Genomic DNA, 25,537 nt, shown 5'->3' with positions numbered 1-25,537 from the left:
ATCCCCAAACATTATAGTACTTTAAACTCGTTTTTACTATGGCATAGCATGCGGTACAATACTGAGACATTGTCGAAAATCCCCTCCAAGAAGGAGAACTTTCCCACCAAATACAACATTCAAATTCATAATTTCTCTTACTAATCTGTCTATGGCCTTTATAGCATGACTGGATGCATGGTGCATTCATCAATAATGAGAAGTTGGGCTTTTTTAATAGTTTTAGCAACTTTACTGTTTATATTGAGTCTAGAAATTGAAGTTTCATTTAATGGAATTGGTAATTTATATTGGGATTGAAAGGTTCTTCTACCGAGAAGTAAATTTGCAGCAATTCCTGTAGACGCTGTGGGTAAAACAGTACCACCATGACCTCTCATATAATGTATTAAAACTTTATAAAAATATGCCTCCATGCTCAGAGGGCAGGTTCCTCCCTCAAACCTCGCCCTTGCTGGAAACAAGGGAGGGCGCCTCAGGCTGGTGGGACTGATGGAAGTCAGGGGGTGGCATGGAAGTGGTTCCTGCACTTCTGATCACTTACACACTGTGTTTTATACCACAGCATGTGGCAGTGGCTGTGAAGGTCACCACAGCAAACCAGCGCTGACTGCAGGACTGACTTCCAGTTGGTTGAACCTCAGTTGTGATGGGTCATTACACCCAGGGTTTTTATATAAGTAGATTTTTGATCAACCCCTGTGTGTGAGGCCAAGTTCTCACCTCTGTTTATATGCTTTCTCCTACATGAATGCCCCCCTCAACCCTCTCCAGCACTATGCTGGGCACTCCCTCCACATGGACCCCTCCTTACCTTGTGTGGGCTCTGGCATGTCCTACCCCATACCTCACCATGCTCTGGCTCTGACACTCATTGGAGAGCTTCCTCCCCCCATGGACTTTCTCCTCCCCCATGGACTTTCTCCTCCCCCATGGACTTTCTCCTCCCCCATGTCAGGTTGCCTCCATGGGCTGGTATCCCTTCACCTCTCAGAGGGCTCTGACCTCTTGTTGTGGGCCACCTCTGTTCCCCTTCTACTGGCACATCCAGTCCTCACTGCACTGCCAGAACAAATGTCGACTTTACTCTGCCTTATCCAAACAGTTTAAGATTGGGTTGTTCAGGAAGGGAAGGGAAAGAAAGCTAAAGAGAAAGAGGGAAGGAGGGGAAGAGGGGAAGGCTATACCTTGCTTTGTAAAATTTTTTATTGTTTAAGGTATTACAGATAGTAGTACACATGTCTCTCTTTTTTCCCCATTGACCTTCCCCCGGCTTCCCCTACACCCCTGGCACTTGCCCTCACCACCCACCCCCGCCCCACAGTTCTTGCCTCTGTTGGTTGTGCTTATATGCATGCATACAAGTCCTTCAGTTGATCTCTTACATCCCCTCCAACCCTCCCCTTGCTTTTTAAAGTAAAAGAAACACAACTGTGAGAGTTGGAATAGAAAATAAGCCTCTCCAACCATTTTGGAAGAGCCCATATGGGATTTGAGGGTACACACATTCACCGGGTTCACACCACTCCTATTTGAGTATCTTGCAGATCCTCAAGGTGTATGTATACTATATCTTGAAAACCACTGATCTAGGCATCACAGACTAATAATAGCGTGCAAACACCTAGGAAGAGATTTCCCACCCCAGAATCCTGGCAAACAGGCCCCCAAGCCTTTTAGTTACCACAATTATTTGACTTTAGACCCTAACCTCTACAGTTCTACCTCCCTTCCCTTCGTCTGTCCTCTTTCATCCCACTTTCCTGTGAAGAAGCACAGCTCTCTCCATCCATACCTCCTCTGTGCAGGAGAACCTTTCACAGAACACTAACTTGGTTCTTTTTTCAAACTGCCTCCTCCTCCAACTTTGAGACTGACCCCCTCCATAGGCAGGGGCTCCAGACTTACCTCTGCCTCTGCTGTGGGCTGGGTCTCCAATCATCTGTGGTAGGTCTGGTTAGAGATGTTTCTCTCAGGAGCTCAGGGCTGGGAGCTGGAGGTGGTCTGGGTTAGAGGAAGGATGTCCAGAGGTGCTGAAAGGGGAGGAACTTCATGAAAATGAGGTACATTCTTTGATGGCCTTTGGACTTGGACTGGGACTGTGTGTTTGGCATAGAGGGGAATAAAGCACTACATTTCACAAACCAATGTTACGAGGACTTTCTATCTCTCTTCTTTAGAGTATGAAACTGATCACCAGTTATGTATCTTGGTAAATTTCATGAACATAAAGAGCATAGAACTAAGAAAATTTTTGGCCTATAAATTAATTGTTAACATCATCAAGTTTAAACAAAGAGCATATAACTAGGAAAATTGATTACCTGTAAATTAATGACTAGCATCAGCAAATAGATTTGAAACACTGGCTCTCACACCAGTTTCCTTGAACATTGTTCCACATCTACTTTCATACGTTTTCTTTCTTCTCAAACCCCATACCTCACTGCTAGTCTTCTCAGCTGCCTCATTTTCATTGAGCCAAAGAAGCAATCAAATCTTTATATCTATACTTACTCACTGCAAACAAAGCCCAATTTCATCTTTGTATAATTTCTCCTTTTCTGTGTTAATGGAGAAAATATGTTTTTATCTCCATGTTCTAGGCCTCCCAATCAATTTGTGAACAAATAAATTTTGTATTAAATCCCATTCTCCTTGAGCTCTCCAGAGATGTTTCTATTTCCTATATTTTATGCTGACTGATACACTAAAGCAGTGGTTCCCAAACTTATTTGGCCTACTGCCCCCTTTCCAGAAAAAAATATTACTCAGCCCCTGGAGATTAATTTTTTTAAAATTTTAATAGCAGTTACTCATCGCCCCCAAATGCACCTGTGGCCATCACCGCCCCCTCCCTGGATCGCTGCAGCGCCCCCCGGGGGGCAGTAGCGCCCACTTTGGGAATCACTGCACTAAAGCCCCAGTTTTCTCATCTGATAAATGGGTTTAATAATAATACCTACAACATCTAGGAAAGATGGGTCCTTGCTTGGGTCCCACATTTTGGAGGCCTCACATATCATAACTACTTACAAAATGCATTTATTAACAAAAATGAAGACAGCACTGCCACTTAGTAATCTGTTCTCAGCACAAAGTGTTCCCTCAAGTATCCACTCTCATAATTAACATTATTCAGGCTCAGGGAAACATACCTCCATAGTTTTGTCCTATATCCTTAGAATTAAACTATATCTGAATGAAGTAAAAGTTTGTGGTTTATAATGAGGTGGAGTTTTATTGTGGCTGTTTTTTTTGTGACAATTTCAAATACAGTTTGATTTAATACATTGTGTTTTATCCTTACACTGCAGTGCCTAGAAAGTGCAAGGTTATTTCCTGTCCCTGTGCACATGTTCCATATGCAAGTATAGAGATTGCCAGTTACTTACTATAGCAGCTCATCCTTAAAACTGCCATGGAATTTGGTGCAAATTTGGGTCTTTCAATGTTTTGTATGGAACAAAAACTAAGAGGTGGATCAATTTGCCATGATCCACCTCTTCATTGGTGGGTCCAGGAGAAGGAACCACCAGATGGAGGAGCTCCATCACTAGGGAAGCCCCAGGCATTCCTGCTAGCTTACCTCCTGCTCTCTGGGACAGCTTGGGGATCATAGGGCTGCAGATTTTCTCCAGCTCTTTCTGCTGATGTTCAAATTCTTCCTTCTCTGCAGTCTGATTCTTATGAAACCAGTTGATGATTTCATTACATTTGTTAAGAATCATCTGTTTATCCTCATCATTGAGCTTAACTTGAAGTTTCTCACCTTCAGCAGTTGCTTTTATGTTGATTGCAAATAATTTAAGTGAATTTTTGGAAGATTCATTGTCCCACTGCTTCTCCTCTTTAGCTTTGTACTTCTCAGCTTCTTGGACCCTATGTTCTCTGTCTTCGTTGCTCAAATGGTTCTTGTGGTTAGTGATGATAACCGTATTCTCTTTTCCTGTGCTTTTATCCACAGCAAAGACTTTAAAGGTGCCATTGGTATTAATATCAAAAGTGACTTAAATCTGAGGAACATCACAGAGTACAGGTGATAGGTTTATGAGTTCAAACTTGCTAAGTAGATTATTATCCTTGGTTATGGTGCACTGGTCATCATAAACCTGAATGAGCTGCTGGTCAGAGTAAATAGTGAAGGTCTGTGTCTGCTTCAGAGCCAATTTATGAGACTGGTAGTTCTTATTTAGGAAGGCTATTAATTATTGATTCAATGTCTTCTTTTTTTTTAAATTGTTGATAGTATTACAGATGTCAACTATTTTACCTCCCTTTGCTCCCCTCCACCCAGCCACCGCCCCACCCCAGCTTTCAGCACATTATTGTCTATGTCCATTGGCTATGCATATATACATATATATTTTTGTGTTATCTCTTCCAGTCCCTCTCACCTTTACCCCTCTGAGATCAGTCAGTCTGTTACATGTATCCATGCCTCTAGTCCTATTTTGTTTGTCCGTTTATTTTGGTTCAATAGATTCCATATGTTAGTGAGATCATGTGGTACTTACCTTTCTCTCACTGGCTTAGTTCACTCAGATCTTAGAATAATAATGACCAGGTCTCTCCATGCTATTACAAACCTTTAGAGTTCCTTCGTTTTTATAGCCATGTAGTGTTCCATTGTGTAAATGTCCCACAGCTTTTTTATCCACTCATCAATTGATGAACACTTGGGCTGTGTCCAGATCTTGTCTACTGTAAATAAGGCTACTATGAACAAAGGGTACATATATTCTTTCTGATTGGTGTTGGGATTCTTAGGATATATATCCAGAAGTGGAATCATTGGGCCAAAAGGCAGTTCCATTTTTAATTTTTTGAGGAAACTCCATACTGTTTTTCACAGTGGCTGTACCAGTTTACATTCCCACCAACAGTGCACTAGGGTTCCCTTTTCTTCACCTCATGGCCTACATTTGTTATTTGTTGATTTATTGATAGTAGCCGTTTGATAGGTGTGAAGTGATACCTCATTATAGTTTTAACTAGAGGCCTGGTGCACAAAAATTTGTGCACTCAGGGAGGGGGTCCCTCAGCATGGTCTGTGCCCTCTCACAATCTGGGACCCCTTGGGGGATGACCATCTGCTGGCTGAGGCCTTCTTCCCAGCGGATTAGGCCTAAGCTGGCAGTCAGACATTCCTCTGGCATCCTGGCAGCCCTCGGGGGATGTCCACCTGCCAGCAGGGAGCAGATCTAAGCTGCAGTCGGACATCCTTAGCGCTGCTGAGGAAGCAGGAAAGGCTCCCACCACCACCGCTGTAGCGGCAGCCATCTTCCTGGCTTGTGGCTGAGCAGAGCACCCCATCTGAGAATGCACTGACCACCAGAGGGGAACTCCTGCATTGAGCGTCTGCCCCCTGGTGGTCAGTATGTGTCATAGTGACCAGACATTCCCAGTCTTTCTGCTGTTAGGGTCAGTTTGCATATTACCCTTTTACTATATAAGATAGAGGCCTGGTGCACCGGTGGGGGCCAGCTGATTTTCCCTGAAGGGTGTCCCGGATCAGGGTGGGGGTCCCCACTGGGGTGCCTGGCTAGCCTGGATGAGGGGCCGATGGCTGTTTTCAGGCTGCCCGCACCCTTTTCAGGGGGGTGTCCCCACTGGGGTGCCTGATCAGACTGGATGAGGGGCTGATGGCTGTTTTCAGGCTTCCTGCACCCCCTTCAGGGTGGGGGTCCCCACTGGGGTTCCTGGCCAGCCTGGATGACGGGCTGAGGGCTATTTTCAGGCAGGCCAAGCCTGCAACTGAAGCTCCCAGTCTCTCCTTTTTTTTCTTTATTTTTTATTCTGGGATTTATTTACCTTCTGTAATTGAAACTTTGTTGCGGCTTCAGCTCCAAAGCTGGCTGAAAGCAGGTATCTGTGTTTGTTTAGCTTCTATAATTGCAACATTGTTGCATCCAGAGCTCAGAGCTGGGCCACAGCAGGTGGGGAACCTTGGCTTCCTCCATTGCTGGGGCAACCAAGCCTCATGTTTGCTTCAGCTGCCTGGCTGCCGGCCGCCATTTTGGTTGGCAGTTAATTTGCATATTGCCCTGATTAGCCAATGGGAAGCATAGCGGAGGTATGGGTAATTACCATGTTTGTCTATTATTAGATAGGATTGGATGAAGCTCAAGGACTGACACTGGCAGTGGGCGATTGAAGTGAAGTGGGTCTATGCACTGTGCCTATTCCTGGAACACTTGTTGCCTTTCCCTTTACCATTCTTACTGGACAATTTCTACTCCCTCTTCAGTCATCAGGTGCAATATTACCTAAAAAAAGTCTCTGTTGAGAAAAGTGCCTGAAACATGGAAATGAGGCAAAAATAAATTCCATGTCTTTTTAATATCATGCTATTACATTATCTGAAAATAATCTGACTTAGGTAAATACATCTTTATTATGCTTTTATTGACCTGTAGAAAATTAACTTAGAAGTCTTATTTTAGAGTTGTATTTTTTTTTTTTACTGTTTTTGAGCCAATTTTGTTATCTGCTCTTTTTCTCACTTATGAGTTAATTAAAATGATGGCACCTGATTTCTCTGTATTTTTATTAGAATTATGATTTTAAAAATTTGAAAATTGCAGTTTGATCTCTTCCCTTTGCCTTTCAATATATATCTCTTCTTTGAGTTTTTAAGACATCCTCTGCTTGTTCCAGCTGCTGGTGCAGGAGTTGCTGGCATATTGGGGGCTTCATTTGGACCTTTGTCCAGACAGGTTACAAGGCCTGGGGACAGCAGCAGTTCATCCACTGCCAGGGATACTTCGGGGGTCAGAGCATTATTTTCATGACGTAGTTTCTGCAAGTCCGACAATGTTTCCTGACTCCAAAGGGGCCCCATGAAGTGTTCTGACTGTGGCTCCTCCATTTCAGCTCCCAGGAAGGCAGTGTGGCTGTCAAATACAGTTCCTCATGTTGTAACCTAACCATAAAATTATTTTCGTTGCGACTTCATAACTGTAATGTTGCTACTGTTATGAATCGTGATGTAAATATCTGATATGCAGGATGGCCTTAGGCAACCCCTGTGAAAGGGTCATTCTACTGCCAATGGGGTCGTGACCCACAGGTTGAGAACCGCTGCTTTAAACACCGAGAAACCAGCCAGGGCTGCATCCATAAATGTGTCTTAGGCACCTCCCTTACTTCTCCCCAGTCCTGAGATGAGGGTCTAGACTCTAGACACTCAGGACCCATGGCAGCCTGCATCTCATAGCTCAGGGCCTAAGGGAGAATGACCTATTTTTAAAATATATATATGGCATAGACACAGGTACCAAGTGGGGGTGGGGAGCTGACCTATACTTGCAGGGGATATATATATATATATATATATATATATATATATATTAATGATTTCAGAGAGGAAGGGAGAGGGTGAGAGAGATAGAAACATCAATGATGAGAGAGAATCACTGATCAGCTGCCTTATGCCTGCCCCCTACTGGGGATCTAGCCTGCACCCAGGCATATGCCCTTGACCAGAATTGAACCCAGGACCTTTCAGTCTGTAGGCTGATGCTGTATCCACTGAGCCAAACCAGTTAGGGTGGGCTGGATCACCTTTAATAGGGTCACAGAAGTAAAAAAAAAATATTCTTCTGTAAAGGAAGCATAATAGACATTCATCCAGCTGTAATGATGTAACTGGGATCAGACATGTCCTCCTGGAATAAACAATAATAAAATCATTCAAAATATATTTAAGGAACTGTGTCAGACATTAAACAATCACCAGCACAGGGCTGTGACTTTGCAGTAAAGAGAGATAATACAATTTTCCCAACCTACTGTGTTGAGACTATTTCTAGACTGCAGAGCAGAGAGGAGAATGCCATGGGCAAACCTGCCTCATTAAGATGAAGAGACAGAGATCAGTGTTCTGGGACGTTGAGGTGGTTAGAATTTTTGCAGTAGAATAACAGAGAAAAGGAAGCTAGGCAAAGAGAGAGAGCCCCAGAAATCTACACAGGGATTCTCAAATTGGGTGCTGAATATTGTACTATATATGTGGTGAGGCAAGGTACCAATGGGAGTTATAAGCTGGACAATCCTCATGGCTCACACAGAACTTAAACACATTAGAGGGCCAACTAGTCAGAGTGGAGATACCTTGTTTTTTAGTAGATAGTCCAGAAAGATTATGACAGGAATAGGACTAAACTAGCTTTAACTCTAAACTTGCTCAAATCCAGAGGAAACAGCCTTAAAAAAATAACAGAAAGTAAAAGAGGCTTATTTGACAAATAAAAGCCAAGAGAATTTGTTACCAGCATAAGCACACAATAGGAAGAGTTGAAGTTTTTTCGGTGAGAAGGCCAATAATACCAAATGGAAATGTGAATCTACCAGAGTGGGGAACCTCTGGGCCACAGACCATATAAGGTTGGCAAACTCATATGGTCTAGTCCTGCCAGGCAGTAGGAGTGAATTAGTGAAATGTTCAACCAAATATAGCAGCCTACTTTTTAAAGTTGATAATTTTATATAGCACTCATATGATGTTATAAATATCCAAATGGCCCTTGGCAGCAAAAAGGTTCCCTACTTCTGATACACAGAAAAGATAGAGTATTGGAAATGGCAGTGTTGGTGCATTTTATTTATTTATATATTTATTTTTTAAATTTTATTTTATTGTTTAAAGTATTACAAATAGTAGTACATCTGTCTCCTTTTTTCCCCCATTGACCTTCCCCCAGCCTCCCCTACCTCCCAGCACATGCCCTCACCCCTGCCCCCAACCAGTGACTTGTGTCCATTGGTTATGCTTATATACATGCATATAAGTCCTTAGGTTGATCTCTAACCTCCCCCACCCCCCCGCCCCCAACACTCCCCAGCCTTCCCGCTGTACTTTGACAATCTGTTCGATGCTTCTATGACTATCTTTTTGTTCATCAGGTTATAATGTTCTTTATTATCCATAAATGAGTGAGTTCATGTGGTATTTTTCTTTCACTGCCTGGCTTATTTCACTCTGCATAATGCTCTCCAGTTCCATCCATGCTGCTGCAAATGGTAAGAATTCCTTCTTTTTTACTGCAGAGTAGTATTCCATTGTGTAGATGTACCACAGTTTTCTAATCCATTCATCTACTGATGGGCACTTAGGCTGTATCCAGATCTTAGCTATGGTAAATTGTGCTGCTATGAACATAGGGGTGCATATGTCCTTTCTGATTGGTGTTTTTGTTTTCTTGGGATATATTCCTAGAAGTGGTATTACTGGGTCAAATGGCAGTTCCATTTTTAAATTATTGAGGAAAGTCCATACTGTTCTCCACAATGGCTGCACCAGTCTGCATTCCCACCAGCAGTGAAGGAGGGTTCCCTTTTTTCCGCATCCTCTCCAGTACTTGTCATTTGTTGATTTGTTGATGATAGCCATTCTGATAGGTATGAAGTGATACCTCATTGTTGTTTTGATTTGCATCTCTCAGATGATTGGTGACTTTGAACATGTTTTCATGTGTCTTTGGCTTTCTGAATGCCCTCTTTCAAAAGTGTATATTTAGGTCCTTTGCCCATTTTTTGATTGGATTGTTTAGCTTCCTTTTGTTGAGTTGTATGAGTTCCCTGTAAATGTTGGAGATTAAACCCTTATCAGTGATAACATTGGCAAATATGTTCTCCCATGCAGTGGAGGTTCTTGTTGTTTTGTTGACAGTTTCTTTTGCTGTGAAGAAGCATTTTTTTTTTTTAATCTTTATTGTTCAGATTATTACATTTGTTCCTCTTTTTTCCCCCCATAACTCCCCTCCTTCCAGCTCCCACCCCACCCTCCACCCTCACTCCCCACCCACTGTGTTCATCCATAGGTGCATGATTTTTGTCCAGTCACTTCCCGCATCTCCCACACCCCTTTTCCCCCCAAGAATAGTCAGTCCATTCCCTTTCTATGTCCCTGATTCTATTATAATCACCAGTTCATTCTGTACATCAGGTTATTTATTCACTTGATTCTTAGATTCATTTGTTGATAGATGCATATTTGTTGTTCATAATTTGTATCTTTACCTTTTTCTTCTTCTTCCTCTTCTTAAAGGATACCTTTCAGCATTTCATATAATACTGGTTTGGTGGTGATGAACTCCTTTAGCTTTTCCTTATCTGTGAAGCTCTTTATCTGACCTTCAATTCTGAATGATAGCTTTGCTGGATAAAGTAATCTTGGTTGTAGGTTCTTGGTATTCATCACTTTGAATATTTCTTGCCACTCCCTTCTGGCCTGCAAAGTTTCTGTTGAGAAATCAGCTGACAGTCGTATGGGTATTCCCTTGTAGGTAATTGAGCCTCTTTCTCTTGCTGCTTTTAAGATTTTCTCTTTGTCTTTTGCTCTTGGCATTTTAATGATGATGTGTCTTGGTGTGGTCCTCTTTGGATTCCTTTTGTTTGGGGTTCTCTGTGCTTCTTGAACCTGTAAGTCCATTTCTTTCTCCAGGTGGGGGAAGTTTTCTGCCATTATTTCTTGAAATAGGTTTTCAATATCTTGCTGTCTCTCATCTTCTGGCACTCCAATAATTCTGATATTAGTCCGCTTAAAGCTGTCCCAGAGGCTCCTTACACTATCTTCACACTTTAGGATTCTTTTTTCATTTTGCTTTTCCAATTGGGTGTTTTTTGTCGAATCTTTGGTTTGATTCTTGAGCTCCTCTGGTCTGCTATTGGGTATAATATTCTTTATTTCAGTCCGTGTATGCTTACTTTCTAATTTCTTTATCATAGCATTGAGGGTCTCATTAGTTTTCGTGAGGCTCTGCACAAATTTATGGCAAGCCCTCAAAATTGCGATTCTTAGCTCCATATCCTCCATTTCTGTCATGTTTTTTTGTCTCCGCATCTTTTATGCTTTCTTGGTGCACCCCCTTGTGGTCTCTGTGCGCAGTCTTGTTCTAGCCAAGCCTTAATTGTTGTAGTTAACACTAGAGGGATTTGACCACCAGGCCGACTGGCTGTAGGAATCAGCTGAGCGGGAAAACGTCTGTCTTCTGGGGAGGCGCTAATCCAGCCTTTGCCTGAGGCAATTGGCAAATGGCTGTGCACAGGGCCTGGGCGGGGCGGGCTCAACAGGGCGGGGGGAGGGAGCCGCTATGGCCACTCTCAGTCCGTCCCCAGGGGCTCTGCCTCTCTGTCCCCACAACCGCTGCAAACCTCGGAGGGGCCGTAGCCAGACAGTCCCGCTTCTCCCGTTTGAGTCTGAGACTCACTCCTGATTGAAAACGACAACCGCGCCCTCAGCCGCCAGCCCGCTTTGCGCGCACACCACCTCACCACCGCACCACCGTACCTTTAAATTTTCCACACTGCGCCTCCTCTGAGCATCGTAATGCTGTTGTTTTTGCTTCTAGTTGTAGAGTCTCTCTTCAGCCAGCCTTCCTGTGGTTCTGGTTGATGTCCGTTCCGTCTTTTAGTTGTATTTTTGAAGTGGTTGTTAACGGCGGCAATCTCCGGTGTTTACCTATGCCGCCATCTTCGATTCTCACACCTGAAGAAGCATTTTATATTGATGTAGTCCCATTTGCTTATTTTCTCCTTAGTCTCTCTTGCACTAGGATATGTGTCTGTAAAGATATTTCTACGACATGTGTCTGCAATTTTGCTGCCTATGGAGTCATGTAGGATTTTTATGGTTTTCCATCTTATATTCAAGTTGGTTAGCCATTTTGAGTTTGTTTTTGTGTATGGTATAAGTTGGTGGTCTAGTTTCATTTTTTTGGATGTATCTGACCAATTTTCCCAGAACCATTTATTAAAGAGGCTGTTTTGACTCCATTGTATGCTCTTGCATCCTTTGTCAAATATTAATTGAGTATAATGGCTTGGGTCAATTTCTGGGTCCTCTATTCTGTTCCATTGGTCTATACATCTGTTCTTGTGCCAGTACCAGGCAGTTTTTGAGAACCGTGGCTTGGTAATATAGTTTGATGACTGTTGTGATCCCTCCAACTTTGTACTTCTTTCTCAGGACAGCTGTGGCTATTTGGGGTCTTTTTTTAATTCCAGATGAATTTTTGGAGAGTTTGTTCTAGATCTTTGAAATAGGCCATTGGTATTTTAATAGGTATTGCATTGAATCTGTAGATTGCTTTAGGTAGTATGGACATTTTAATGATGTTGATTCCACCAATCCATGAACATGGTATGTTCTTCCATTTGTTTAAGTCTTCCTCTATCTCTTCTTTCAATGTCCTGTAGTTTTCTGATTACAGGTCTTTTATGTCCTTGGTTAAGTTTATTCCTAGGTATCTTATTTTTTTTGCTGTAATGGTAAATTGGATTGTTTTTTTCATTTCCCTTTCTTTGAGCTCATTATTGGTGTATAAAAAGGCCATAGATTTCTGGGTGTTTATTTTGTATCCTCCTGCATTGCCAAATTCATTTATTAGGTTTAGTAGTTTTTTTGATGGAGTCTTTGGGGTTTTCTATGTATAGTATCATGTCACCTGCAAATAAGGATAGTTTTACTTCTTCTTTTCCAACTTGGATGCCTTTTATTTTTCCTTCTTGTCTGATGGCTATGGCTAGTACTTTTATTACTATGTTGAACAGGAGTGGTGAGAGTGGGTATCCTTGTCTTGTTCCTGTTCTTAGGGAAAATAGATTTAGTTTTTGCCCATTGAGTATGATGTTGGCTGTAGGTTTGTCATATAGGGCTTTTATTATGTTGAGATATGTGCCCTCTATTCCCACTTTGCTGAGAGTTTTTTTTTATCAAGAAAGGGTGTTGGATTTTGTCAAATGCTTTTTCTGCATCAATTGATATGGTTATGTGATTTTTGTCTCTCAGTTTGTTTATGTGCTGTATCACATTTACTGATTTGCGGTATTTTACCATCCTTGCATCCCTGGAATAAATCCTACTTGGTCATGGTGTATGATCTTTCTAATGTATTGCTGAATCCAATTTGCTAGAATTTTCTTGAGGATTTTAGCATATATGCTCATCAAGGATATTGGCCTATAGTTCTCTCTTATTGTGGTGTCTTTGTCTGGTTTTGGGATTAGTGTAATGCTGGCTTCATAGGAAGAGCTTGGAAGTGTGCCCTCCTCTTGAAATTTTTGGAATACTCTGAGGAGGATAGGTTTTAGCTCTTCTTTGAATGCTTGGTAGAACTCTCATGTAAAGCCATCTGGACTAGGGCTTTTGTTTGCTGAAAGATTTTTGATCGCTGTTTCAATTTCTTCGGTAGTTATCAGCCTCTTTAGGTTTTTTGATTCTTCTTGGTTGAGTTTTGGGAGCTGGTATTTTGCTAAGAATATGTCCATTTTGTCTATGTTATCCTTTATGTTGAAATAGAGTTGTTCATAATATATTTTTTTCATAATCATTTGTATTTCTGTGGGATTGGTTGTTATTTCACCTCTTATATTTCTGATTTTGTTTATTTGGGTCCTCTCTCTTTGCTTCTTGGTGAGCCTGGCTAGGATAAATCTTGTTTATCCTTTCAAAGAACCAGCTCTTGGTTTTGTTGATTTTTTGTATTTTTTTTTTTTGTTCTCTATGTTGTTTATTTCTACTCTGATCTTTATTATTTCCTTCCTTCTGCTTATGCTGGGCTTTTCTTATTGCTCTTTTTCTAACACTTAGATTTGTAGGATTAGGTAATTTATTACCATTGTTTCTTGTTTGTTTTTTTTTTGCCATAGATTTGTAGAGCTATGAACTTCCCTCTCAAGACTGCTTTCGCTGTGTCCCATAGATTTTGGATCATTGTGTTTTCATTGTCATTTGTTGCCATGATTCTTTTTATTTCTTCTTTGATGTCTCTGGCAAACCAGTCATTGTTTAATAACATGCTATTTAGCCTCCAGGTGTTTTATTTTTTTGATTGTTTTTATTGTAGTTGATTGCTAGTTTTATGCCATTGTGATCTGAGAAGATGCTTGATATGATTTCTATCTTCTTGAATTTGAAGAGACTTTGCCTGTGACCCAATATATGTCTATCTTTGAAGATGACCCATGTGCACTTGAGAAGAATGTATATTCTGTGGCTTTGGGTGAAATGTTCTGAAGATGTCAATTAATTCCATCTGATCTAGTGAGTCATTTAGGATTGAAGTTTCTTTGCTGATTTTTTGTTTAGAGGATTTGTCCAATGGTGATAGTGGGGTATTAAAGTCCCCTACTATGACTTTATTGCTGTCAATATTTCTCTTGATATACTCCAAAAGTTTTTTTTTTATGTATTTGGGTGCTCCTGTATTGGGTACATGTATGTTTACCAGAGTTATTTCTCCTTGTTGGATTACTCCCTTTAGTATTATGAAGTAGCCTTCCCTATCTCTTGTTATGTCCTTCACTTTGAGATCTAATTTGTCAGATGTAAGTATTGCTATCCCAGCTTTTTTTTTTTCATTTCCGTTCTCCTGAAAAACCTTTTTTCATCCCTTTACTATCAGTCTGTGTGAGTCCTTTTTCTGAGGTGGGTTTCTTATAGACAGCAGATATATGGGTCATGTTTTCTTATCCACTCAGCTACCCTATGTCTTTTGATTGGGGCATTTAATTCATTTACATTTAAAGTTATTATTGATAGGTACTTGTTTGTTGTCATTTTTATTCTTTATGCCTGTATTCCTTCTTCACTTCCTATTTCTTGTTCTTATAGCAGACCCTTTAGCATTTCTTGCATTGCTGGTTTGATAGTAATAAACTCCCTTAGTCCTTTTTTGTCTGTGAAGCTCATGATTTTACCCTCAATTTTGATTGATAGCCTTGCTGGGTACAGTATTCTTGGGTTCAGACCCTTCCTTTGCATGACTTTGTATATTTCATTCCATTCCCTTCTGGCCTGATGTGTTTTTGTTGAGAAATCAGTCACTAGTCTTTGTAGGTAACTTTCTGTCTCCCTCTGGCCGCTTTTAAGATTCTTACTTTGTGGATGGTGTTGGCCAATTTAATTATAATGTGCCTTGGCGTCGGTCTTTTGGGGTTCATTTTGTTTGGGACTCTGTGAACTTCTTGGATTTGTGTTAGTTTTTCTTCCCTATATCAGGGAAGTTTTCTGTCATTATTTCTTTAAACAGGTTTCTATTCCTTACTCAGTTTCCTCTCCTTCTGGCACCCCTATTATGCAGATATTGTTTCATTTTGTGTTATCCCAAAGTTCCCTTAGGCGCTCCTCCTTTTTTTTTTAATTTTTTTTTTTTTTTTTTAGATGCTGCTCTGCTTGGGTATTTTTTCCTACCTTGTCTTCTAGCTCACGAATGCAGTATTCTGCTTCTTCTAGTCTACTCTTGATGCTTTCTATTGAGTTCTCTATAGCAGCAATGTCATTTTTCATTTCCTCTTGGTTCTTACACATATTGTTGAATTTGTCTTCCATTCTTTTCAGTGACCTTATGACCATTTCTCTGAATTCTTTCTCTGACATATTGCTTGCCTCCATTTTGTTTACTTCCTTTTCTGGTGATGCCTCCTTTTCTTTCATATGCAGACTGTTTCTTTGTCTTCCCATGATCTCTCATCTCTGGGTATCTGGTTATGTAGCTGTCTCTCTCCTGCGTTGATTTAAAGGCACAAAATACAACACAACATGGCACAATGCACAAGGCTCTGAACACAAATGTATTCACAATACTAATAACCCCAAATAAAGGTGACCACCAGAGAACAGAGAATTAGGGTATAAGAAAAAAAAAAGAGTGAAAAATGATATTGAGAAAGGAAAAAAAGTAAGAGAGAAAAGAAAAAGAATAAAAAAGAAGTGGGGGAAAAGCTATTTATATGAGGAGTAAACTCCAATAGAACAACTACTAATCCCAGGAAATGCAAACAACAAACACCCAGAGATGAATGCAAACTACACACAACAACTAATAACAAGTGAGGAGAGGAGAAACAGGAGCAAAAAACAAACAAAAACAAAACAAAAAAAGAGAAACACTCTCACAAACAAGCACACACACAAAAAATACCAATCTAATCAACAATCAAGCAAACAACAACAATAGGACAGAGAGAAATCAAGGCAAAACAAAACAAAATAAAACCAAAAAGCCTAGGACAAAACAAAAGAAAAAAACCAATAACAATAACAACAAAACAAACTAACAAAAAGGGAAGAGAGAGAAAAAATTTGGATAGTGAAGGAAGAGAAGAGAGAGGTGTGTATGGAGTTAGAGCAGGAGATCAGAAATTAGATATATAAGTAGGATGAATTTTTAACAGGGGGTAAAAAGAAGGAATAGGGATAATCTAAAGCAGGAATAGAGTAAGAGAAACAGGACAATAAAAGGGGAAAAGTGAGGAAGAGAGTGTTGGCATAAAGGTAAAGTTGATATAGAGTAAAATGATGCTAAAGGATAAATGAAAATAGAATGTAGAACACTAATCCCAAAATAAAATAAAGAGAAAATAAAATGACACTTTAAAAAAAATGTAATATAGTAGTAGTAATAATACTGATTAAAAATAAAAATATAATAATTAAAAAGGTAAAATCAAGTGAGAAAAAGAGAAAAAAATTAGTGTCCTAAGTAAAAGATGAAAAAATATAAATGTGCAATAGTAAAGGTCATTCACTTCCTCTACTGTTCTGTTTGGCACGCCTGTTTCCTTTCAGGTACTCAGGATAGTATTGAAGTTCCCTGAATTCCACTGCTCCTCTGTGTTGTAAGCCACAGTCCTGATTTTCAAGCAGGCAGTATTTCTTTGTTTCTTAGACTCCTTTATTTGTGTTTACACAAGAGTCAATTTGTGATTCAACCCCTGGGTGGCAGTGTTTCTGGATTGACCTCTTGGGCTATAAGTCCTCTCTAGCCAGTATTTAGATTTTGTTTTCCCTGTTGCACTTAATACTGGTTTGGGAGAATGGACTGCCCCAGAGCTGGTTCTCTGATTGTTACTCCCTGCTCTGATCCCCAGGTTCCACAAAAACAACTTTCCCCTGCAGTCTCTTAGAATGTCCCCAATTGGTTGATCCTATGTACTGGGCTTAGTAATCAAAAGCAAGGATTTAAAGAAAAAAAAAAGAGCCAGAGTAAGTGTGCGAACTTGTGACTTTTACCCTCCCACACTGTGTGCAACTCTGTGAGCGTCTTTATGTATGTCTTTTTTCTCCTGGCACTATGCAGCCAGCACACTGGTAAAAATTGCAGGCTGCCTTTTTGCACCCAGTCCATCTATGGGTTGATTTTTAGAGTTCCCTTCTGACAGCAGCCCTGCAGATCCCCTTCCACATTCGTGGATCATGCTAGCCCCCCGGAGGGGAGGGTGTGTCCCTCAGCCCAGCCTGCACCCTCTCCAATCAGGGACATCCCTCTCACAATCTGGGACCGCTGGCTCCTAACCACTCACCTGCCTGCCTGCCTGATCACCCCTAACTGCCTCTGCCTGATTGCCCCTAACCCCTCTTCCTGCCTACCAAATTGGCCCTAACCTCTCTGCCTCCCTCCCTGATCACCCCCAACTGCCTCTGCCTGCCTGCCTGATCACCCCCAAATGCTCTCCCCTGATGGCCAGATCTCGACCCCAACTGCCTCTGCCTGTCTTATCACCCATACCTGCCCTCCCCTGCCGCTCTGATTTCACCTAGTTTCTGTCTCTCTTTGTTTTTCTCAGCAGTCCTCCAGGCCTCCCTGCCTCTCTGTCTCCCTCTTCCTCTTTCCTGGCTGGGAGGGGGTGGGGCCAGGGGGGGCCGCTCCACCCTCTGCTTGCCCTCCCTTCCATCCAGGCCTCTGCAGGCCCAGTCTGTTTTGTTTCCATCTCTCCATCCCAGTCTCTGTCTCTCTTTGTTTTTCTCAGCAGTCCTCTAGGCCTCCCTGCCTCCCTCTTCCTCTTTTCTGGCTGGGAGAGGGCAGGGCCTGTGGATGCTGGGCAGGTGCTAACCCTGTTGGTGGGGTCCTCTCAGGCCCTCAGCACACAGGGAGCCGGGCTGCCCACTGCAATGCCTGTGGTGCTGCCTGCTTCCTCTGGAGCCAGGTGAACTCGGAGGGCGGGATCTTCACAGAGGCCAAGCTGGAAGCAGGTCTGGGAGGGCGTTGCAGGGTCAGTGGGACTGAGGGAAGTGCAGTGGAGGGGCGGGGGGGAATGTGCACACGCCATGGTCCGGGACTGTTGCGGGCAAGAATGGGTGACAGCGCACTGGGGGACATTCACACATGAGGGTGGGGGAGAGGATGCACTCACTGGAGGCCTGCACAGATCTGCAAACCCACGTGGCACAGCCAGGAGGACATCTATGTGGCCTGCCATGATGGCTGTCCCTACAATCGTGCACCTTCTGGGCCAGGAAGCTGCACCCGGGATCAGCCAGCAGCAAGGGTGAGGGCGAGAGCGAGGGTGGCGGCTTAAAGGGGGCCGCTGCCACTGCCACTGCAACTGCCTCCTTGCCAGGCGGTGCTACCTCTGTCGGTGGGGTCCTCCCAGGACCTCAGCACACAGGGAGCCGGACTGCCCGCTGCAATGCCTGTGGTGCTGCCCACTTCCTCCAGGGCCAGGCCTGCTCAGAGTGTGGGATCTTCACAGAGGCCTTGGGGGAAACAGGTCGGAGAGGGCGCCTCAGGGCTGGTGGGACTGAGGGAAGTGTGGCCAGCCAGCAGCATGGCCTGCAGAGAGCAAACAGCAAGGCCTACTTGCAGGTCGCTGAGGCAACGAGGCGAGGAGGCAAACGGCCCTGCTGTCTGCTCTTTGCAGGTCTGCTGACAGGACCGCTGACAGGCAGGGCTGACAGGACTGGGGACAGGCAGCACTCACCTGCTGCCTCCCCCGCCCCTGCAGGGCTGACAGGACCAGGGACCCCAGTGTGGCTGAGGGGACTAGGCGTTGCCATCTTGTGGCTATGGGCACTGCCATAGCCCCTCCTTTTTCCCCCCAGCGCCTGGAGTGGAGGCCAGGTCTGTCTGGAATCCTGGGTGGCTCCCAGTGATCCAGGCCCCCAGTCCCTCCTTGAGTGGAGCCCAGGGCGGACTGGAAGCTTAGCTTCCTCCATCGCTGGGGGCAACCCAAGCCTCCTGCTTGCTCCAGCTCCATGGCCACTGCCATCTTCAGTCATCTTCAGTCTTTGCTCCACGCCTGTGCATGCAAATTAACCGCTATCTTTGTTGGGTTAATTTGCATAGTTGCTTTGATTGGCTGGTAGGTGTAGCAGAGTGGTGGAGTGATGGAGTGATGGTTAATTTGCATGTTTCTCTCTTTTTTTAAATAAATCTTTATTGTTCAGATTATTACAGTTGTCCCCCCCTTCCCCCCCATAGCTCCCCTCCACTCAGTTCCCACCCCACCCTCTGCCTTTACCCCGCACTGTCCTCATCCATAGGTGTACACTTTTTGTTGCTGGGTCAAAGGTCATACACATGGAAAATGTAGCTATTGCCATCCACGATGTGTCCCTGTGTTTGGAAAGGTCTCTCACGACTTGTTCACGCTCTACTCAGAAAGGGAACGGAGACATGTAACGGCTTTTTAAAGTAATGTGTCCTCTTATGTTTAAAATGAGAATTTTGCCCCCTCACAGGGGCTGACTCAGCCTCACAGGGGCCATCACAGCCTCACAGGGGCCGTCTCAACCCCAAAGGGGCCGTCTCAGCCTCACAGGGGCCGTGTCAGCCTCACAGGGGCTGGCGCAGCTTTGTAGGGGTCATTGCAGTCTCACTGGGGTTGTCGCAGCCTCTCGGGGGCCATTGCAGTCTCGAAGGGGCCATCACAGCCTCACAGGGGGGGCCGTATCCCACTTTGGGGGTGAAGATGTGAGTCAGAAGCTCCTCTTGCTGTCTCTCCTGCTGCTCCCTTGCGTATCACCGATGCTGGAAGTGTCTGAGAGCAGTCTGCAGGTGCTGGACATCATACTTTAACTGGTCAATACGAAGTTTGACATTCTGTTTTTTGTTGGGTGGCTCCTTGCTGGACAAAATCTCCAGGTGTTCTTGCTGGCTGAATATCTGGTATGCTCTCTTGGATTTCGTTTTCTACTAAGTGCACTGACTGCTTGTCTGCCGTCTCCCGGCATCCCATGTGAGACTGGATCTGGTGGACCTGCTTGTGCATTTGCTGGTACAGCGGTTCCATGTCACTGGCCCAGCCAGGTCTGGCTCCGGCTTCCTCCGAACCTGATTCTGCTTCTTGAGTGTGTGCCTTATGGATGCGAGGAGTTGAAATCTGCAGTTTGTTGGGTTATGCTGCAAAAGCGCAGGTGGTTCCTTTTGTGCCACTGGCACAGCTTGGGCGGGGATGTAAATTGAATAGGGCGGGGGTCTCCGGGAATCACCAGGGTGGAGCAAACAGCAATGGCGTCTCTGCAACTCCTCGCCTCTCCGCGACTCGGCGTCTCCGTGTCCCCAAGTGCTGGTGAGAAGCTCCGTGAGAAAGCCATCCTCACTCTCTGACCCGCTGCAGGCCGTCCCGCCTCTTCCCATAGGGGTCTGGGACCTCAGAATCCTGCCCCAAACAAGCTCAGTGGATTCGAGAGTTTGTAACCCCTTCTAATTGAAAAAAACCACGCATCCAGTTGCAGCCCGCCTGGTGCACACCTCCTTACCTCTGTTCTCGGCACCTCTACACTTCCTTCTCAGTCTCAATGCTCTTCTTTCTTTCCTTCCAGTTGTAGAACTTCCACTGGGCCAGCTTTCCCATGGTTCTGAATGATAGCTGTTTGTCTTATAGTTGGTAGTTTCAATGTTGTTGTGGGAGGCAGCATGCACATGTCTATACCTTATGCTGCCATCTTGGTTCTCCCCTCTTTTATTAGTGTAGATAAAGTGATCATCCCGATAAATCTAGTACCCATCTGACATCATATACCAGTATAGTTATTACGATGTGCCGGCAGCTGGGGGAAGGAAGGCCTACTCTTGCATGAATTTCATGCAGCTGGCCTCTAGTATGTATATGAGTTCTTTGGTTGAACTCTTCCCACACACCCACCCTCCCCTGCCTTCCTCTGAGGTTCAAAGGTCTGTTCCATGCTTCAACTTCATCAGTAGTTATTGAGCTATTCAGGTTTTCTGATTCTTCCTGTTTGAGTTTTGGAAGATTATATTTTTCCAGGAATACATCTATTTCATCCAGGTTGTCCAGTTTGTTGGAATATAGGGAGAGCTTTATCAAGGGGGAGCTTCCTCCATATGGGTTTGCTCAGAATTTGGAGAGGAATAGTCTCTCCTGAGTTAGTGCAGCAGCACTAATACATGCAAAACATCTGAAAGTAATGTTTTTTTCCCGTCTCTCCAAGTACTCATGTGTATTTTCTGGTTGCCTGGTAAATTCTGTAACAGAAGGAAAGATATAAATAAATTAAGAACAAAAGTCAGGAAAGATTATTAGCCAAAAATTATAAATACAATGAAATAAAAAGGTAGTTCTTTGAAAGATAAATAAAATTGATAAATTTCTAGTTGTATTAATCAGGAAAGAAAGACAAAACACACATAATTCCAATATCAGGAGTGAGAGGACATTACTACAGAACCTTCAGACAGTAAAAGAGAAATAAGAAAATGTTTTAAACAATGCTATACCAAATTAAGAAGCTAAAATAGAGAGTTTATTCAATCAATTTAAGGTATAGCAAAAAGCCAAGGAAAGAGATAATTTACACTAACACACTAGGAAAATTTGCAAGCATACTTTGCAAATCCTGTACTGAGCAGTGTTCATAGATCCTTTTTCACAGCCTCACCAATCCTCCTTGCTGATCGTGTGGTTTTACAGACTAATGAATCTTGAACAAGGAGGCTAGTAATGTGTTACCTGAGGCCAAAACCATACTTGCAGGATAATTTACATAGCAGAATTGTAGCTCTTTGTTGTCTTAATAAACAGCAATAGATTTTACTAATTTCTTGGGCAAAAGATGGATGAATCCAAAATAAGTATTACCCATGAGTTGTCAATATAAGACCTCATAAATGAGTGCTCCATATGCCTCATGAATATTTAGCATATCATGAATATTTGGTTCCTCCATCAGTTTTCTATCCTTTTCTATCTTCCTGCTTCTTCTCCCACAATATTGATAATAACAATAACAATATTAATAATAGCCTTTCATTGAATGTCTTTGTGTTGGTGCAAGGCAAGGATGCTTTATGAAAATTGTTTCCTTTAATCCACTAGAAGTTCTATAAATAACATATTATTTCCCATATTTTATGGTTGAGGTATTAGAGTCTCATTGATGTGACTTCCTCTGAGCAGAGTATTTGCTGGTTTTGATCTTGTTCCTAAGCAGAAAGGTGAAGGACACTCTGAGAAGAGAGGTTTGCATATTGAAAAAAAAAAGAATACTTTTACCTGAGTTTGAACCTGTAGTTGAAACAAAGTCCTGTGATTATGAAATTAAGCAGTATCAGAAGTGCCAAAGCTGCAACCATTATGATGGGTATCGTATTGTCGGGCTCAGCAACTGAAATACAGATGTCCGCCAGTTAGTTCCCAAGAGAGTTGTTCCCACATTCACTTCCTGCTCAGGGAATCCCCAATCATGTTCTCTCTAACAGTAATGCATTGTGGATCCTCCATCTATTTCCATTTCCCTTTCAAAGTATGGCTAATTAGTAAGTTCAAGCCTCCATTTAAATATTATCTTACTTAGCTTACTTGCTCAGAAAATAAATAAAGCAAATAAATTCAGTTCTTCCATGGAAGAGGAGCAATGAAACAGTATGTAACAGAATTGAGTGTTGAGACAAGAGTAGGTCATTGAGTCAAACCAAGTAGTTTATTTAAGGCTGAAGATGCCAGCCTGGGAGGTCATAAAAGAATAAAGGGACCAGAGGTTCCCATGAGGCTGAAAAGGCTGTGTAAAAAGAGGTAAAGTATAAGGTTGGTAAAATTAAAAGTTGTGCTCAGAAAGTGAGATACTGGGATTTAATGTTTAGAACTGAAACACTTTCACTTTTGGGTCAAGCTGAAGGTCTGACACTGGCAGTGGGCGATTGAAGTGAAGTGGGTCTCTGCACTGTCCCTATTCCGCAAACACTTGTTTGCTTTCCCTTTACTATCCTTATTGGACAACTTCTACTCACTCTTCAGTCATCAGGTGCAATAATATCTCAATGAAGTGTTTGTTGTGAAAACTGCCTGAAATCTGGAATTAAGGCAAAATCAAATTCTATGTCTTTTTAATATCACGCTAAAACATTAGCTGATAAATTTATCTAAGGATCATCTGACTTAGGGAAATAAAAGTTTATTATGGTTTTATTGACCTTTGGACATTAACTTAGCAGTCTTATTTTAGGATTGAATTTTTAACTGTTGCTGACCAGTTTTGTTATCTGCTCTCTCCCTTATGAGTTAATTCAAATTATTACAAATGATTTTTATGGGAATTTATGTTCTTAACATTTTGAAAATTGTAGTTTGACTACTTCGTTTCTCCTTTCCATATCTATCTCTTCTTTGTGTTTTCATGGCATCCTGAGCTTGATCCATAGATTGTAATATAACAGAGTTTAATTCATTCAAAGAATATGCATTGAATGCAACTTAGGTGCTACATACAATGATAGGTTTAGTGATACCGTGGTGAACAAGGCAGACATGGTCTAACTTTCAAAGGTTTTTTTCTTTTGCGTGACCTTTTCCTCCTACAGATTATTAGGTTCATAAGTATAGACTATGTTTAAGCCGTTATGACATTCTCAGTGCTTAGTATTTAGGTGACCCACAAAAGTTTATTAATAAACATTTGTTGGATAAATGTGTGGGTAAATGTATAATAGTCATCAGATGCTATATAAACTCAAAGAAATGTGGCATTCATAGAGCTGATATGTTAGTGTGTTAGGTGAACTATCTCCTTGTTCTGGAAATAATCTAAGGTGATGAGAGTTATTGGTGTGGAGAGACAGACTGTAATTCAATCATAAGTAAATGAAAAGGAGCAACAGGCTTGTGACAAAACCTCAAAAAACAGGAAGTACTTACATGATTGGAAAAAGAGAAAGGGCTGGAATTGGCCTTGGGAATTGAATTCAATGCCAGGAATGTAGGATTCTTAGGGAAATTTAAATTTTAGGTAAGGCAAGAGGGTAGATGAAATTTGAGGGAAGAGATTGATGATGTTTCAGGAATGTTCTTCAATAGAATAAATTTATATAGGGCTCAGAGGAAAAGTTTGGGTTAGGGGTATTGGGAAAGTGGGAAATTGATTCAAAGTAGATGATGAATGGGGGTGAATAATCTATATCACAACTTAAAACTGGATCTTATAAAAATATTATTCTTTCAGCTTTATTTCATACCACTACCCTTTATCTCCCCCTGCCTGGTCTCATGTTCACTCTCCTCATTCATTGAAGGTACCAGGCCCTGGCTTCCATGCCATTTTCCAGGCCAAGGTCTGTCATTATCCTTAGTGACTTCAGAGTCCACATGGACAAGACATTCAAAACCCTTGTCTTTCTCTTTATTGATCTCTTTAACAACAAATGTTTATTGAATGCTTTCTTTGTTTCCTCTACTATATTAGGCAGTGGGTTAGAGTGATTTAAAAAAAAATCATGCCTCCCATCTTCTGGAAACTTTCTGGCATTGACAATAAAAAATGCACAAGGAATTATATGTATAATTGTATTTGTTTCAGTACCAATATTATGAAAAAAAACAGGTTACTATAAAAAAAACAATGCTGGAACATAATTCATCCAGAGAGGCAGTAAAAGTAAGACTCTTTAAAGAAGTAATATTTCATCCAAGAGTAGAGAATAAGCAGTAGTTATCTAGATGAAGAACAGAGAGAATATTGAGAAACTACCACATAGAAATATGGTGCAATATGTTGGGGAGCACTCTGATTTATGCAGCCATACATATTAGAAATCTAAAAGTTTGAATTTAAGTCAGATGTGGGGCGATTCTATCCTTGATGACAAGTCCTGAAATGACCATAAGAGCAAGTGGAGAAAAGTGGAGTCAAAGTGAAGACTTACATAATTTGCCCTCTCTAGCTCCTAAAGTTGATCTAAGTTACTCCCCTCTCTGAAATTAGTTTTGAGCTAGGAGACTGAGAACTTGAGTTTGGTGAGAGTTTGGTGCTCACCTAATCTGGTTTGGATGGACAAAATGCCTTAAACAAGTATTGTTCCCTTGTCTACCTATCAGTTTTCTCTGACTTTCTGTTTGGAATGTATGAGGATATTGTACTGACAGGTACACATTATTTTCATTGCCCTTTCATTTTAATCTCTTTCTAAGGACTATGGTTCCTCGATATAAGGCCCCTTGTTCAGCTGAGGTTTAGATGGGTATGAACAGGCAAATTTGGAAGTAGGAATGAAAGAAAGTTGAGTTTTTCTTTATAGAAGTTAATAATTCACTGTGTGTATGTGTCTGTGTATGTGTGTGTGTGTGTGTGGTAATGGTAGTGGTGTAGAACACAGCAGTTCAAGAAGGAAGGGTTCAAGCAATGAAGAGTGAATATGGATGGAGAAGAGGGAGACTAGATCTAGGGACATAGCAGGATTTTGGTATAACCCCACCATGTCTCCCTCTAAAATTACAAATAAATTCTACAAAGAAGAATGCCAATCTAGAACAAACACTTCAAAAATTTATATGGAACAAAAAAAAGACCCCAACAGCCACA

The 25,537-nt window shown here is 42.1% G+C and overlaps 1 protein-coding gene and 1 pseudogene across 6 annotated transcripts in view; both read right to left on the bottom strand.

Moving 5' to 3' along the window:
- The window catches only part of LOC139017379 (putative selection and upkeep of intraepithelial T-cells protein 1 homolog), a 32,892-nt gene extending 30,672 nt beyond the window's left edge, over positions 1 to 2,220 (bottom strand). For 3 of the 6 annotated variants that reach the window (XM_070425701.1, XM_070425704.1, XM_070425708.1), the window contains exon 1: positions 1,909 to 2,191. The gene's annotated coding sequence lies outside the window, so the exon portion shown is untranslated. Of the gene's footprint in view, positions 1 to 814; positions 892 to 1,908 lie in introns of those variants that run through there. The other 3 variants (XM_070425702.1, XM_070425705.1, XM_070425703.1) reach the window with 3 other exon arrangements.
- Positions 2,221 to 3,410: 1,190 nt separating this feature from the next.
- LOC139018461 (heat shock cognate 71 kDa protein pseudogene) lies at positions 3,411 to 15,292 on the bottom strand (annotated as a pseudogene).
- Positions 15,293 to 25,537: the final 10,245 nt, after the last annotated feature.

The sequence above is a fragment of the Myotis yumanensis genome, unplaced genomic scaffold, assembly GCF_028538775.1.
Source record: "Myotis yumanensis isolate MYYU_CA2020_CCGP unplaced genomic scaffold, mMyoYum1.0.hap1 SCAF_10, whole genome shotgun sequence".
NCBI classification, from domain to species: domain Eukaryota; kingdom Metazoa; phylum Chordata; class Mammalia; order Chiroptera; family Vespertilionidae; genus Myotis; species Myotis yumanensis.
Note: the sequence above shows the minus strand (reverse complement) of the source record. Positions and strands in the feature narration are given on the sequence as shown.